At 35.2% G+C, this 13,038-nt stretch overlaps 1 long non-coding RNA gene across 2 annotated transcripts; it reads left to right on the plus strand.

Moving 5' to 3' along the window:
• The first annotated feature begins 1,382 nt into the window (after positions 1-1,382).
• Positions 1,383-12,727, plus strand: LOC107767912 (uncharacterized). Of its 2 annotated transcripts, none has more exons than XR_012694230.1 (4): positions 1,383-1,680; positions 9,880-10,056; positions 11,172-11,231; positions 12,540-12,727. It is a non-coding gene; the product is annotated as an uncharacterized LOC107767912 (long non-coding RNA). The 2 variants fall into 2 exon arrangements; XR_012694229.1 differs by having other exon boundaries at positions 1,387-1,618.
• Positions 12,728-13,038: the final 311 nt, after the last annotated feature.

Here is a 13,038-nt window from a genome sequence, read left to right on the forward strand (position 1 = left end):
CGATTTGGTCAAGCAGTCCGAGCTGCTCCACCACCCTCGACCTGATAATGTTGGCCGAGCTACCTGGATCCACAAGTACACATTTCATTTGAAATGTATCTACTAGAAACGAGATTACCAGTGTGTCGTTATGAGGCTGAGACAGGGTCTCGATGTCCTCATCGCTGAATGTGAGAGCATCATCGGGTATGTAACCTCGAGTTCGCTTTTCCCTAGTGATCGATATTCACTACAAGAAAAAGGCTTATTAGGGACCAGTATTTAGCGACAAGTTTTATATATGGTCTGTAAAAGTGTACTTATAAGGATGAGATTTTTTTTAGTTTCTAATACCCAATTTGTTTTATAAATACACGACTAGACTTAAGCCTCATTTGTTTGCACTTAATGGATGTCTGAATCTTGATCATTCAGATCTCAAATATTAAGTGTGTTTGTTTTTGAAGTCTGCATCTTAATTATTCAGATCTTAACCATTAAGTGTGTTTGTTTTTTTACTTCACAACCACTTAATGGGTCTGAATAGGTCTGTATGATTAAGATCCATAATAGAGACTTAATTTCATTAAGATGCTGTCATCCATATTCATTATTAATTGTCGTCATCACCTACCATTATCAACTACCACCATGCCATCACCACCACCATACTCAACATCCATCACCACCATCATCCTCAATCATAGCCACCACTATAATCGACTACCACCACCCGTCATCCGCACCACTTCCACCACCATCATTCTTAACCACAAACACTCATCCACCTCAACTACCACAATTAACCACCCCATCACCATCAACAATCATAACCAGTACTACCCATCATTATAAACTACCACCACCTACCACCACCTTCCTTAAATACAACTACCACCACCACCCACCATTATTAACTATCACCACTCACCACTACCATCCTAAATCATAATCGCCACCACTGCTAATCACCACTAGCTACTACCAAGAACCACCACCATCAACCAAACCTACCACCAACCACCACCTCTAGTCGGCATTCACAAGCACCACCATTAGCCATCACCACCAGCATTTACTATATCTTAAAAAAAATATTTTATTGATAGAATACTAGATTAATTAGTATTTTATTTGAATTTTATGTTTATTAACTTTCAAATAAAGATAAATTTTATACACTCAGATATTAAAAACAAATAGTCTTAATCATTTTGTATTCAGATCTTAATACATATCTTAATATTCAGATGCATATACAAATTTAGATGTCTTAATCTTAATACACATCTTGATATTCAGATGTGTATTCAGATTCAGACGTCTTAATATTTAAAAAAAAACAAATGATGCCTTATTCTAGTCTAAAAAGAATTTAATACCTGGTCTCTAATACTCGATTTTAGCGGGATAGAGGCCAGAATCTGAAAGTAAAGTAAAAAAAACCCCAAAAATATATTTTCACTGTAAAATCCCTCCAAAAATTCACTTTCACCCTAAAATCTCTCCCAAAAATTCACTTTCACACTGCAATCCCTAATTAAGCGGCGACTTCAATTCTGTTCAAAGTTCAGAAGGTTGCAAACTTCATCAGTCAGAACTCAAAAGGTTGCAAAATTCATCACCTCAAACTCAGAAGGTTGGGGTCAAATTTTGATACTTTACACAAACTCTACCATTGGATTATCTGCCTAATCAAGAGTAATTTAATTTCTTTTAGATAAAAAGTTTAATTTCTTTCTCTTTTATCTGTTTCGTTTCCTTGTTTCTTCTTCTTGTTTTTTTTCTGATTGAACCAGAAATCAAAAATCGGGTTCTGTAATTTTCTGTTTCTTTAGTTGTTTTATGCAATTGGGTTGTTTAGAATAGTGATAGTTATTGTGTGAGTGATAAAAGTGAGAATATTAGTTTAAAGATGGGGCTCGTAGGTCAAAGAGGAGAAATTTGAGTTTTTCTTGTAGAGTTTCGTCTCTGCGATGGTTTTCTCCTTTGAGATTTGCGTTATACAATTCTTCTGGGGACTTGCTTGAAGGGTCATGAGTTTGTCTCCCAGTAGAGTCGCTGCTAGTAGCAACCCTACCTTCAAAAATCTTGTTATCCCCTAACTCCATAGTTATGGGCTTATTAAATAAATAAAACCTGCAATTTAAAGAAAAAGATGGAGACTTCAGTTGGAATTCAAATGATTTGAGATAAAATCTAGCAAAAATGGAGTGAATCACATTGTATAACTTAATGATCTAAGGTTCCAAAGCAGTCAAAAACACAAAAAGAGACGGAGTGTGTGTATGTATACAAGAAAATTAAAGAAGAAAAAGTTAAAAGATGAAGCCGAGACTTAGGTGAAGAATCAAAAGATTAACAGAGGCTTATAGTCATAATGGAGGCGCACTTCTGGTTATGAGTCCTTTCACTTCTTTGCATCTTTCTATCTCTATGATGAAAATTTTGTAGGATGTCTTGTGGTTTTTTATATGAGGTGATTAATTGGTTGAATTTTTTTATTATTATGTGCTCTAGTGCAGTTTCTTTACCATGATTTTTATCGGTTCTTTAAATTGTATAGCCAACTTATCACCCAAATTTAATATTTTTAAAAATTAGATGAAGAGAAACAGTAATGTAAATTAGCAATGTAACATATTATGTTACGTTCGTATGTAATTGATTTAATTTGACTCTTCTTAGAGCCAACTCCATTGTACATTGTTGTTAGCACTTTTTTGATTCTTCGTGATTTCATTTCCTTTCTCTCTTTTTTTCCCAATTCTATGACCTTCAAGTCTCTTGAGCTCATGTTCCTGCTTTTTAAACATATATCATACATTACTTGTAAACTTTTATCTTATACGATGTTGTCTAGTCCAACCAAGCTTATATAGGAAAATAGTTATGAGTGGTCAAGAGATGATGTCCCTTTTAACTTTTGGTTCGAATAAAGCTGACAATATAGGAAAATAAAAAATTTCTGCAAAAATATTACATGTACACACACTATGGTTTGTGTTGTAGAAATCTTTTTGCAAGCCACTGTGGTCCAGCCTTCCACCATATTCTTCTTGTCATTATTGCCCAATTTATAGGCATTCAATCTAGATATAGGTGCACCAATATTCCCATCAGAATTGCTACTGGAATTTGCAGCAACTTGAACACTTTCATGTCCATATTTTTCCCTTTCCTGTTGCATCAGCTACTGGTTTTTGAACTTGCTAAACATCTGCCTCATCACCTGTAGCAAGTGAACTATCTAAAACAGCCACGCCAGTTGTATTCACAGCATTAACAACCTTCAAACTTGAATTCCCATCCTTTGAAAACTTCATCGCAGTAATAGGACTTTGATTTTGAGACTTCATCAACGCTGCTACTTCCTTCACCAACTGATGACCTTGTAACTCCTTCACATTATCAGATGCCCCAACCAGTTGAACCATATCAGGTTTGTTTGAGGTATTAGCTCGATCATCAGCAGCCTTCAATGCACCAACAGTAGCTATGTACATCCTCGCGAAAATCGTACCAGCAAGAATATCCTTCAACCTCCTATCCTCTCTAGTTGGCTTTTTCTTGACCTGCTCCACACCTACACCCTCAATATTTTTCCTAGCTTCAACTTGACCTGAAAAAGCAGTAATGTCACTACTGATAGCAACAATAGCTTCAGGCATTACAACATGCTCCACTCGATCTACAATAGCTCGATCACTGTTACCTTCTTGAGCCACCATTGTAACTCCTTGCTGCTTACTACCATTGTTTGCTCGATTCAAACCATCCTCTTGCATTGTTATTCGATCACCTGAACCTACCTTATCATCAACTCCTTTTTGTCTATCATTAGTCACCGACAAATCCCCTGTAATCTCCTCGATCCTAATAGCAATTTGCTGACTATAGCTCTCAAACGCACACGGAAGTATACGTAGTCGACAAGTAATATAGGATTGTAAGTCCAGATATCGTACCCACAGGGACTTGTAATTAACTATCAACTAAATTAAACCCAAACAATTAATCTATTCAAGCGAATCCTAACATATGAATATTTAGCTAAAACTAATCTAACGTAACAAACTAAGAGATTAAAGAAAACAATTTGAAAAATTATAGAGACCAATTCAATGTGAGTGAATATTCTAGAGTTATGGGTTAGCTAACAATCCCGTTGAGTTTTTCACTTAAATCGTCTAATTAATTTATCTGGTTTATTGGTTGACAGGGTTAATATTGCTCGTAGCCTTCTCCCGAAGTACAACTCACCTATTCAAGCTAACCTAATGCCTATATTCCTATGGAATTAGAATTAACAAGAACGCATTAATAATTTCTGTATAGTAACCAAGCAAGACTATTAGGTATATTCCTATCCTAACCGCAAATCCGCTCCCCCTCAGAGTTAAGATCTTGCTCTACTCAATCTTATATGCAATCTAGAATTCCCTCTCCCGAGTTCAATCCTAGATTCGTAGATAGTATTCAATTGGTGATCAAGCAATCAAATAATTAAGCGCAAGATTTAATAAATAAAATAATATGATAAAATAATAATAACAATTCAAGCTTCAAACTACAACTTTCATGTAGCACCCAAAACTCTAGAACTAAGAAACTATAAAATTAGAGGAAGAGAAGAGAAGAAAAATTAGTTAGAAGCCTCCTCCAAGCGTGGTGTATGTTGCCCCACATGAATTATCTTTCAAAGTATATTCTCTCTCTTCTAAAATAGGTTTAGAACTCCTTTTATACGAGTTAGGGTTGTATAGGACCAAAATAACCTTGTCCAAAACAAAATAGAAGAAATCCCCGCCCCGGCGTCCAGACCAGCGCCTAGCGCTAGCCGTGGCGCCGGAGGCAGAATATTTTTGCGTTCCTCAGATCCGTTCTTCTTTTGGAATTGTGTTTCCCTTTTCAATTGTCCAACCTTTGGGGGGACAAAAACCAAAGGGTGTCCCCCCATTGTCTCCTTGTCTAGTTTCCTTTCTTTTTCTTTCGCGTTTTAATTAATTTTGTTCCAAATCTTTTTATCTTCACACCGCTTTATTCCTATACAGTTAAAATACAGTATTAAGCACAAAGTAATATAACTAATACTCAAATGACGATTAAAAATACTAGAATATGAGATAACAATGGATAAATATATGCATTTTTGGCCGAACATCAACACCCCACACTTAGACTCTTGCTCGTCCTCGAGTAAGCATTAAAACCATTCTCAATAAATCAAGCCTAGAAATATCACCACTTCGATTGATATTAACAATTAGGCCCTATAGCAACTCAAACCATTAGATATACGCTTCCTCATCATCGTGCAAGATATACAAGTCACAAACGAACAACAAACTTGTAACCTCCAAACCTCAAAGAGGGACTCTAACTCACCAAATTTAAGCTCGCTCACCTATTCTGTCAAATAAAGCTAATAACATCACCTATCTATCATGAAACAAGAGCCCTCACAAGAATAATAGTCTATACACTCAAATCAAAGAATGAATATAATTTAAGGACTTTGCATCAAAGAACAACTCTCGCACTCACAAAGAAACTCACATGTATGCACAAAGAACCATAGGCTTGCCCATTATGTACATCTCTACTAATTAAGTATGCTCGAATAGAATCAAAAAGGACTTTGACGGGTTGTAATGTTGGCTAAGGAACGGGTAGGAGAATTATATAATAGTGACTTACACTTCCCTAAGCACTTTGCACTTTTAGACTTCATCACCCATTATTTTCTACTCTTCACTTTATTTTTCAGCCCTCTCTTTATGTCACATTCCTTCTCAAGAAAGCCTTTTCATTCCCTTTCAGCCATCATTGGTCACCATTTCTCACTTAACCATCTCATTCTTCAAATTTATCAATTACTATCACGGTCTACGAAACAATGCTCAAGGAAGTAGGGTGCAAAAGCTAGGGATTCAATAAAAGGATCAAGGAGAAAATACGGCTATCAAACAAAAGGTTGCAGGCTCAAAGGGCTAACTAGTGGTACAATATCTGAAAAGGCTAAAATTCACCAGACATATCAAAGAAAGCCTATTATCATCTTCTAAACAGAGCAACACATTTATTTCGCTTCAATAACATGCAGGGCAAGTTCTAGACTAAGATGCATAACATGGAATATGCAAGAAATCCTTACCACACATGGCACAAGTATCACTCAAGATGGATCAATTCTACTCTACGATAGACAGGGTCATAGCGAATGACAAAATAAGAATAAGCTATATACAGAGTCACAACCTTGAGCGTAGGCGTCGAAAGTTTGCTACTTTATTCATTACTCAAGCACTCAGAGGAAAGTACTACTCAAACTCAGCCCAAATATGCTAGTACCAAACAAGTCACAAAGCTTTTTCTTCTCCCTCTTTTTCTACTCCTAAATAAATCTAATCCTAAAAATAAAATAAAAAATAAAAAATTACCCAATTCAAGTTACATCCCCAAGAAAAGAACCGATGCACAACGAAAAACCAAGGGGGATTATTACCTAACTAAAACTAACTATAACAAAAAGAAAATATTTGTAGATTTTTTTTATTTTATTGGACCTTAATCCCTCAAGAAAGCTGTCCACAAAATCCATCATCAGGAAAAGTCTCAATTTTCTGATTTTTTTATTTTTGTTTTTATCTTATTTTTAGCACAAGTAACTACACTAAGAAAAATACTACAACAAATCTAGGATAGCATAGAAAATCACCCAAACAATCTCCTCACTCCACACTTAAAATTGTGCATGTCCTCAATGCACACTGAAAATAACAAGAGGGTAAAAGAAATTCCCCGGTAAGCCAAAGGCCGAAGAATTAACAGCTCACGGGATACTCAGACTTCTCTTAGGTATGATCCCTTGTGCGGGTACCTCACACTTAGTTTCAACCACTGCTCGCTTTTGCACATGCCTATTGGCTTTGATTTCATACTCCTACTCCTACAAAACACAAAAATAATACTACAAAAAACAAATAACACAATAAAAAATAAACAAAAGAAAAAAAGAAAAATAAAATTGTGTTGCCTCCCAACAAGCTCTTGATTTAATGTCGCGGAACGACGCCATCACTTTCATCGCTTTTCCTTCCACCTTGAAGACATGAATTGCGCCCCCAATTTTGCATCAACTTTTGTATCACGTTCCTGGGCGGTGGTGTAAAAATAAAAAAAAACAAGCAATACATATCGCATCTTGCACTTCTTGGCCCTTAAGTGCGGGATGTCATTTTGCCTCCTCGGTATAGCAAATTTCACAATATAAATACTTTGTTCCTCATCTATTGACTCCTCCATATGCTCGAATGGATCAATTTCCATGTCATCAACCAAACACAATGTTGAAAAGTGTTTAGAATGAGGTCCAATACGCTCCAACTCCAAAATTGCATTATCTTTGACATCCTCAATTTTGCACTCTTCGTTGACCTTGGCATCATTAATAATATTTTGGTCTAATAATTGGTATTCTCGTTTTAGCTCCTCAATTTGGTCTAGAAGAACTTTTTCAGCTTCACACAACTTATCACTAAATTGTTGGGCGTTACATGCATCAACCTTTGCACTCATATCTGCATCCAAGTTCCGCACAGCCAAGCTAAACCTGTCAATTTCTTGTGCAAGATCAACTCTCTCCTTAGACCAATCATTTAACAACGTTGTTAACAAACAATGCCGTTGCGCATATTCTCTTAATCGATAATGTTCATCACAATACCAACCCTTACTCCCATATTCAAATTCAGGCTTGCAAGATGTCAGGTCATGACAAGCCCAAAAATACGGGCCATAAAAATCTTCCGTCAACCATGCATCTTCATCAATAACCTTATCTCGGTATGCTTCATCCCCAAATGTCATGCCGAGAGAACTAGAAACACTCTAAGAGAAAAATCAATGAAATAGTTATAAAATTAAAAATATTTACAAAGAAAGAAAAATAAAACTTGTAAAGATAATAGTAAAAGTATAATTTAGTAGAATAGTTAATTTCTTAGTCCCCGGCAACGACGCCAAAAACTTGTTGCTCCCAAACGCATACACAAGTATACGTGGTCGACAAATAATATAGGATTGTAAGTCCAGATATCGTACCCACATGGACTTGTGATTAACTATTAACTAAATTAAACTCAAACAGTTAATCTATTCAAGCAAATCCTAACGTATGAATATTTAGATAAAACTAATCTAACGTAACAATCTAAGAGAATAAATAAAACAAGTTGGAAAATTATAGAGACGAATTCAATGTGAGTGAATATTCTAGAGCTATGGGTTAGCTAACAATCCCGTTGAGTTTTTCACTTAAATCGTCTAATTAATTTATCTGGTTTATTGGTTTACAGGGTTAATATTGCTCATAGCCTTCTCCCTAAGTACAACTCGCCTATTCAAGCTAACCTAACACCTATATTCCTATGAAATTAGGATTAACAAGAATGCATTAATAATTCCCGTATAGTAACCAAGCAAGGCAATTAGGTATATTCCTATCCTAATCGCAAATCTGCTCCCCCTCAGAGTTAAGATCTTGCTCTGCTCAATCTTATATGCAATCTAGAATTCCCTCTCCCGAGTTCAATCCTAGATTCGTAGATACTATTCAATTGGTGATCAAGTAATCAAATAATTAAGCTCAAGATTGAATAAATAAACCAATATGATAAAATAATAAGAACAATTTAAACTTCAAATTACAACGTTCATGTAGCACCCAAAACTCTAGAACTAAGAAACTATAAAATTAAAGGAAGAGAAGAGAAGAAAAATTAGTTAGAAGCCTCCTCCAAGCGTGGTGTATGTTGCCCCACGTGAATTCTCCTTCAAAGTATGTTCTCTCCCTTCTAAAATAAGTTTAGAACTCCTTTTATACGAGTTAAAGTCGTATAGGACCAAAATAACCTTGTCCAGAACAAAATAGAAGAAATCCCCGCCCCAGCGTCCAGACCAGCGCCTAGCGCTAGCCGTGGCGCCGGAGGCAGAATATTTTTGCGTTCTTCGGATCCATTCTTCTTTTGGAATTGTATTTCTTTTTCAATTGTCCAACACTTGAGGGGACAAAAACCAAAGGGTGTCCCCCCATTGTCTCCTTATCTAATTTCCTTTTTTTTCTTCCGTGTTTTAATTAATTTTGCTCCAAATCCTTTTATCTTCACACCACTTTATTCCTACACAGTTAAAATATAGTATTAAGCACAAAGTAATATAGCTAATACTCAAATGATGATTAAAAGTATTAGAATATAAGATAACAATGGATAAATATACGCATTTTTGGCCGAACATCACTGACCTTCAGCAGAGTGAAAAGTCAATAGTTTTTGTTGCCCAGAACAAAATTGTGTTGATTACAAGAAAAAAACTTTTTTTCTTCATAGTTTTTTTCTAGATGTCCAGACAATATCTTTTAATCCCGAAGAGAGGTTCTTGTAGAATTGCCATTTTTAAGGTCAAAGAATCTGTTAAATCACTATGGTCTTCCAATAATTGCAGGAGAGTTCATTATGCACAATGTTATAACTATTCTCAGAATTTAAACAAGAACATGCCTTGTAAAACTCTAATGTGTCACCACCATTTTTCCGGAGCTCAACCAAATGCTTTCTATGCATCTAGCCTTTAAGAAAGAAAATCAGTGATTTAGCTATGAAGTAGCTTATGTGTTTTAATTTCTCATTTTCTTGAGCAATTATGTGTTATATGTTATGCATATAAACTTATAGTTTATCTCATTCTTGTGAAATCGTAGGAAGTTTAGTTATAAATATGAGTTTGACAAGTTTGATAACAAGTAATGTGTATCTTAGTACTTTTTTTAAGTAATGTGCATCTGAATACTTTTGTTATCTTAATTGTTTAAACTTTTTTTTTTATTTACTATCCAAGGTTATGACACCAAGTAAGCAATGGATGTAACTTGTTGATAACCGACTTGACGAAACCTATTTAATTGGGGTGCAATTAAAAGAACTGAGGCAATTAAAAGAATTATTATTAGCACAACAAACTAATTTCCCGCCTCCAGTTCAGGAGAATGACTATTCAGATCCTTGATGATACCAAGTGAGTAACAACTTACCTGAAAAATCAATTTATTTTGTTGATTTAAGTGTATGTTATTAAATATCCTTTGTGAAATTTATATCTTCTGTTGATTCTGAATTTGCTGGTTGTGCATAGTTATTTGTCTTATTACTGATTTCTTAATGTACGCTAGTGGTTGAAGTTTGATAACCCATACCAGAGACGCTAGTTGTTGAAAGTGATAATAATATATTGATACTAATATGTTGTTGAGGATATCAGTAATAATATTTAATGGACGATGAATGATTAAAAGAAGCACATACAAGGTAAAAGTTCTACGGCTTCTAGGTTCATCTCTAGTTTGAACTCTTGTGCTCTGCTTGTTAGGCATTGGTTATATATTGATTTTTTGATTGCTGAGGTTGTTATTCTTCTGCATGTCCAAACAATATCCTGAAAAACTGGTCTTAGGCCTTCATTTAGTTTAAGGCATTTAGCGGTATCTTCCAGCTTGGACATTATGTCGGACGCTAGTTTCCAGGATGTGAATTTAGCTTCATTCTTTAAAAAAGTTCCTCATATAATTTGGATAAATCATACTTAGCATAAAACGAAATGATATCAAATGATTTCAAGTTTGGAATCCTAGCCACTTTTTGCTTTTCCTCTGTATTTGCTGAAGCTAGATCCTAACCATTTAGTTTTTATACAGAGTGTAAATAAATTCATTAAAATTGATAGTTTATTAAAATTAAAAAAACTGGTACATATAAGGAAAGCTTATCAACAATTCAATCTATAAGTACATCTTCGCATTAAAAGGAAATACAACTGATATTTTCCTTTGCCCTATCCCTCTTTCTCTGAACTATTCCTTCTTTGCTGTCAAACTCGTCGGACTGCTCATTGACAAAATGATAATAGCTTCCGATGAAGTATTTATCTACTTAGACAGAGCTATTTTACTTATCCTTTGTCCTTATCTTTATTTTTTGCCTTTTTCCCCTTTTGCAGTCTTGCATTGTACTTTAACTCTGCTAATATTTTGTTTTCCTACTATTCTCGGTTGATGTATAAGTCTTGCATTGCTTTTTTTGTGCTAATATAATAATGACATGTCTTTTGTTTTTTTTTTGGTGGAAAAACATCAGGAAGTGATCCTTTGTGATCATGGGCACCAAATATCCCAATCGACCAACCTTTCCCTAAAGGCATGCTACTACACCTTTTGATGTTCCATAGAGTGCAAGTCCTTTAAAATAATCTATTTCAGTAGTTGGATCTGATACTTCTGCTTTTCGGCATGCTCACCCTAATTTTGGCCCTATGGTTGGACCAGGGATCTCTACTTTTAGACAGATGCAGCCCGGTATGCCTAATGATGGAGGGAGTCCACCTCCAACATCAGCACCTCCATATGGGCTGGGGCAGCCTGGTTTAACACCCGCAGTTAGACCTGTTTTTGGTCCTTTCTCAACACCTCATGTTCTTGTACATTTCTATTAAATTTGAGTCCTGAAATGGAAGATAACCAGCCAACAACACGAATAGGGCAACCCCACATGACCAAATATCAGTTTTCCACCATCATTGCCTTTTCTATTGAGCACTTCCGGAGCAACATAAGCTAGAGTCTTGCGCGTAGTGTGTAGGAGTCCGTCTTAGTGCTTTGACTCGACAAGAGCACTTAAACCAAAATCTGAAATTTTTAAGTTTTCATCGTCGTTTAACAGTAAGTTTTAAGTTTTAAATCCCAGTGATAGACACCCCTGCTATGGCAAAAAATCTACAACATTTATCAATGGTCGAAAATAACTTCGTGAAACGTCCTCTTTAATGTTTCCTTTCGCTACCTTGTTAAAGAGTTCACCTCATTTATCATACTCCATCCCGAAATAAATCTTAATTTTCTTGGCCATGACTTCGTAAAGGTGCACGATATTAGGATGTCTAACTAGTCTCATAATAGATATATTCCATTTGATCTGATTCACAAGTCCAACCCTTAGAACTTTTTCCTTGTCTATGACTTTGATGGCAACACTCTGCCCATTTCTAATACTCTTAGCATGGTAAACCTTAGAAAACATATGAATGGAATTGTGAAGGTATAAGTTTGTGTTTGGACCTCTTTGACCAATAAGTAATAAGAAATTTAACTGGTGATATTGCAGGGCCTTAACTGGAAAATTCATACAAATTATCCTTATTCTTCATGAGTAATTCATATCTCCTGTCATTTAGTATTGAAAATAGATAGATATTTGGTTCATTTGAATGGGAGCCTTTTGCTAAGAGCAGAACAAATAACAGACTGTGATTTGCTGCATTAAGTTAAACTATTTATCTCAATTCTTTGTCCCTATAGATAACTTAAGACAACTTTTTCAAGTGATGAAAGGGAACAATGGTGTCTAGCCAATAATTTTTTGTTCTTCTTTTTTCTCTATCTAGACCTGATTTTGTTCCGTCCACACAGTTACAATTTTTCTAACTAAAATTTCTTATCCCTTTTACAGGTTTTGGATATTAAAGTTTACAAGAAGCAGATTTTTAACGACATATAGATTGAACCATCTTTTTGCTGGGAATGTCAAGAAAATTGTACATTACAATTGAGGGATATTAGTGATATGTAGTTTTTTGCTAAATGTTTATGAACACTATATTGTGACTAGCTTACATCATTGATATACTGTGCAACTAACTGATGTTGATCATTTTTTGGTAATATTTTATGAAAAGCAATATCATTTATATATTAATATACTTGATTTTCTAGTTGCAAATTGAATGTGATTTAGGGACTTGTAACTTGTTTCTTTAGGGACTCATCTAGTCCTTAATGACCTTTAGTGGCGGAAGCTATAAGGACTAGATTATCTGGTTGCTATTGACCATTTGGGACCAATTCCTTGCTTTTAGGGACTAGTTTTCTCTTTGCTATCGAGCATTTTTCTTGTAGTGATTTTTGTTCTTCTGATAGTGGGTTCCTGTGGGACGTCGATTCCTCCCATG

This window comes from Nicotiana tabacum, chromosome 8 (assembly GCF_000715075.1).
Source record: "Nicotiana tabacum cultivar K326 chromosome 8, ASM71507v2, whole genome shotgun sequence".
NCBI classification, from domain to species: Eukaryota; Viridiplantae; Streptophyta; class Magnoliopsida; order Solanales; family Solanaceae; genus Nicotiana; species Nicotiana tabacum.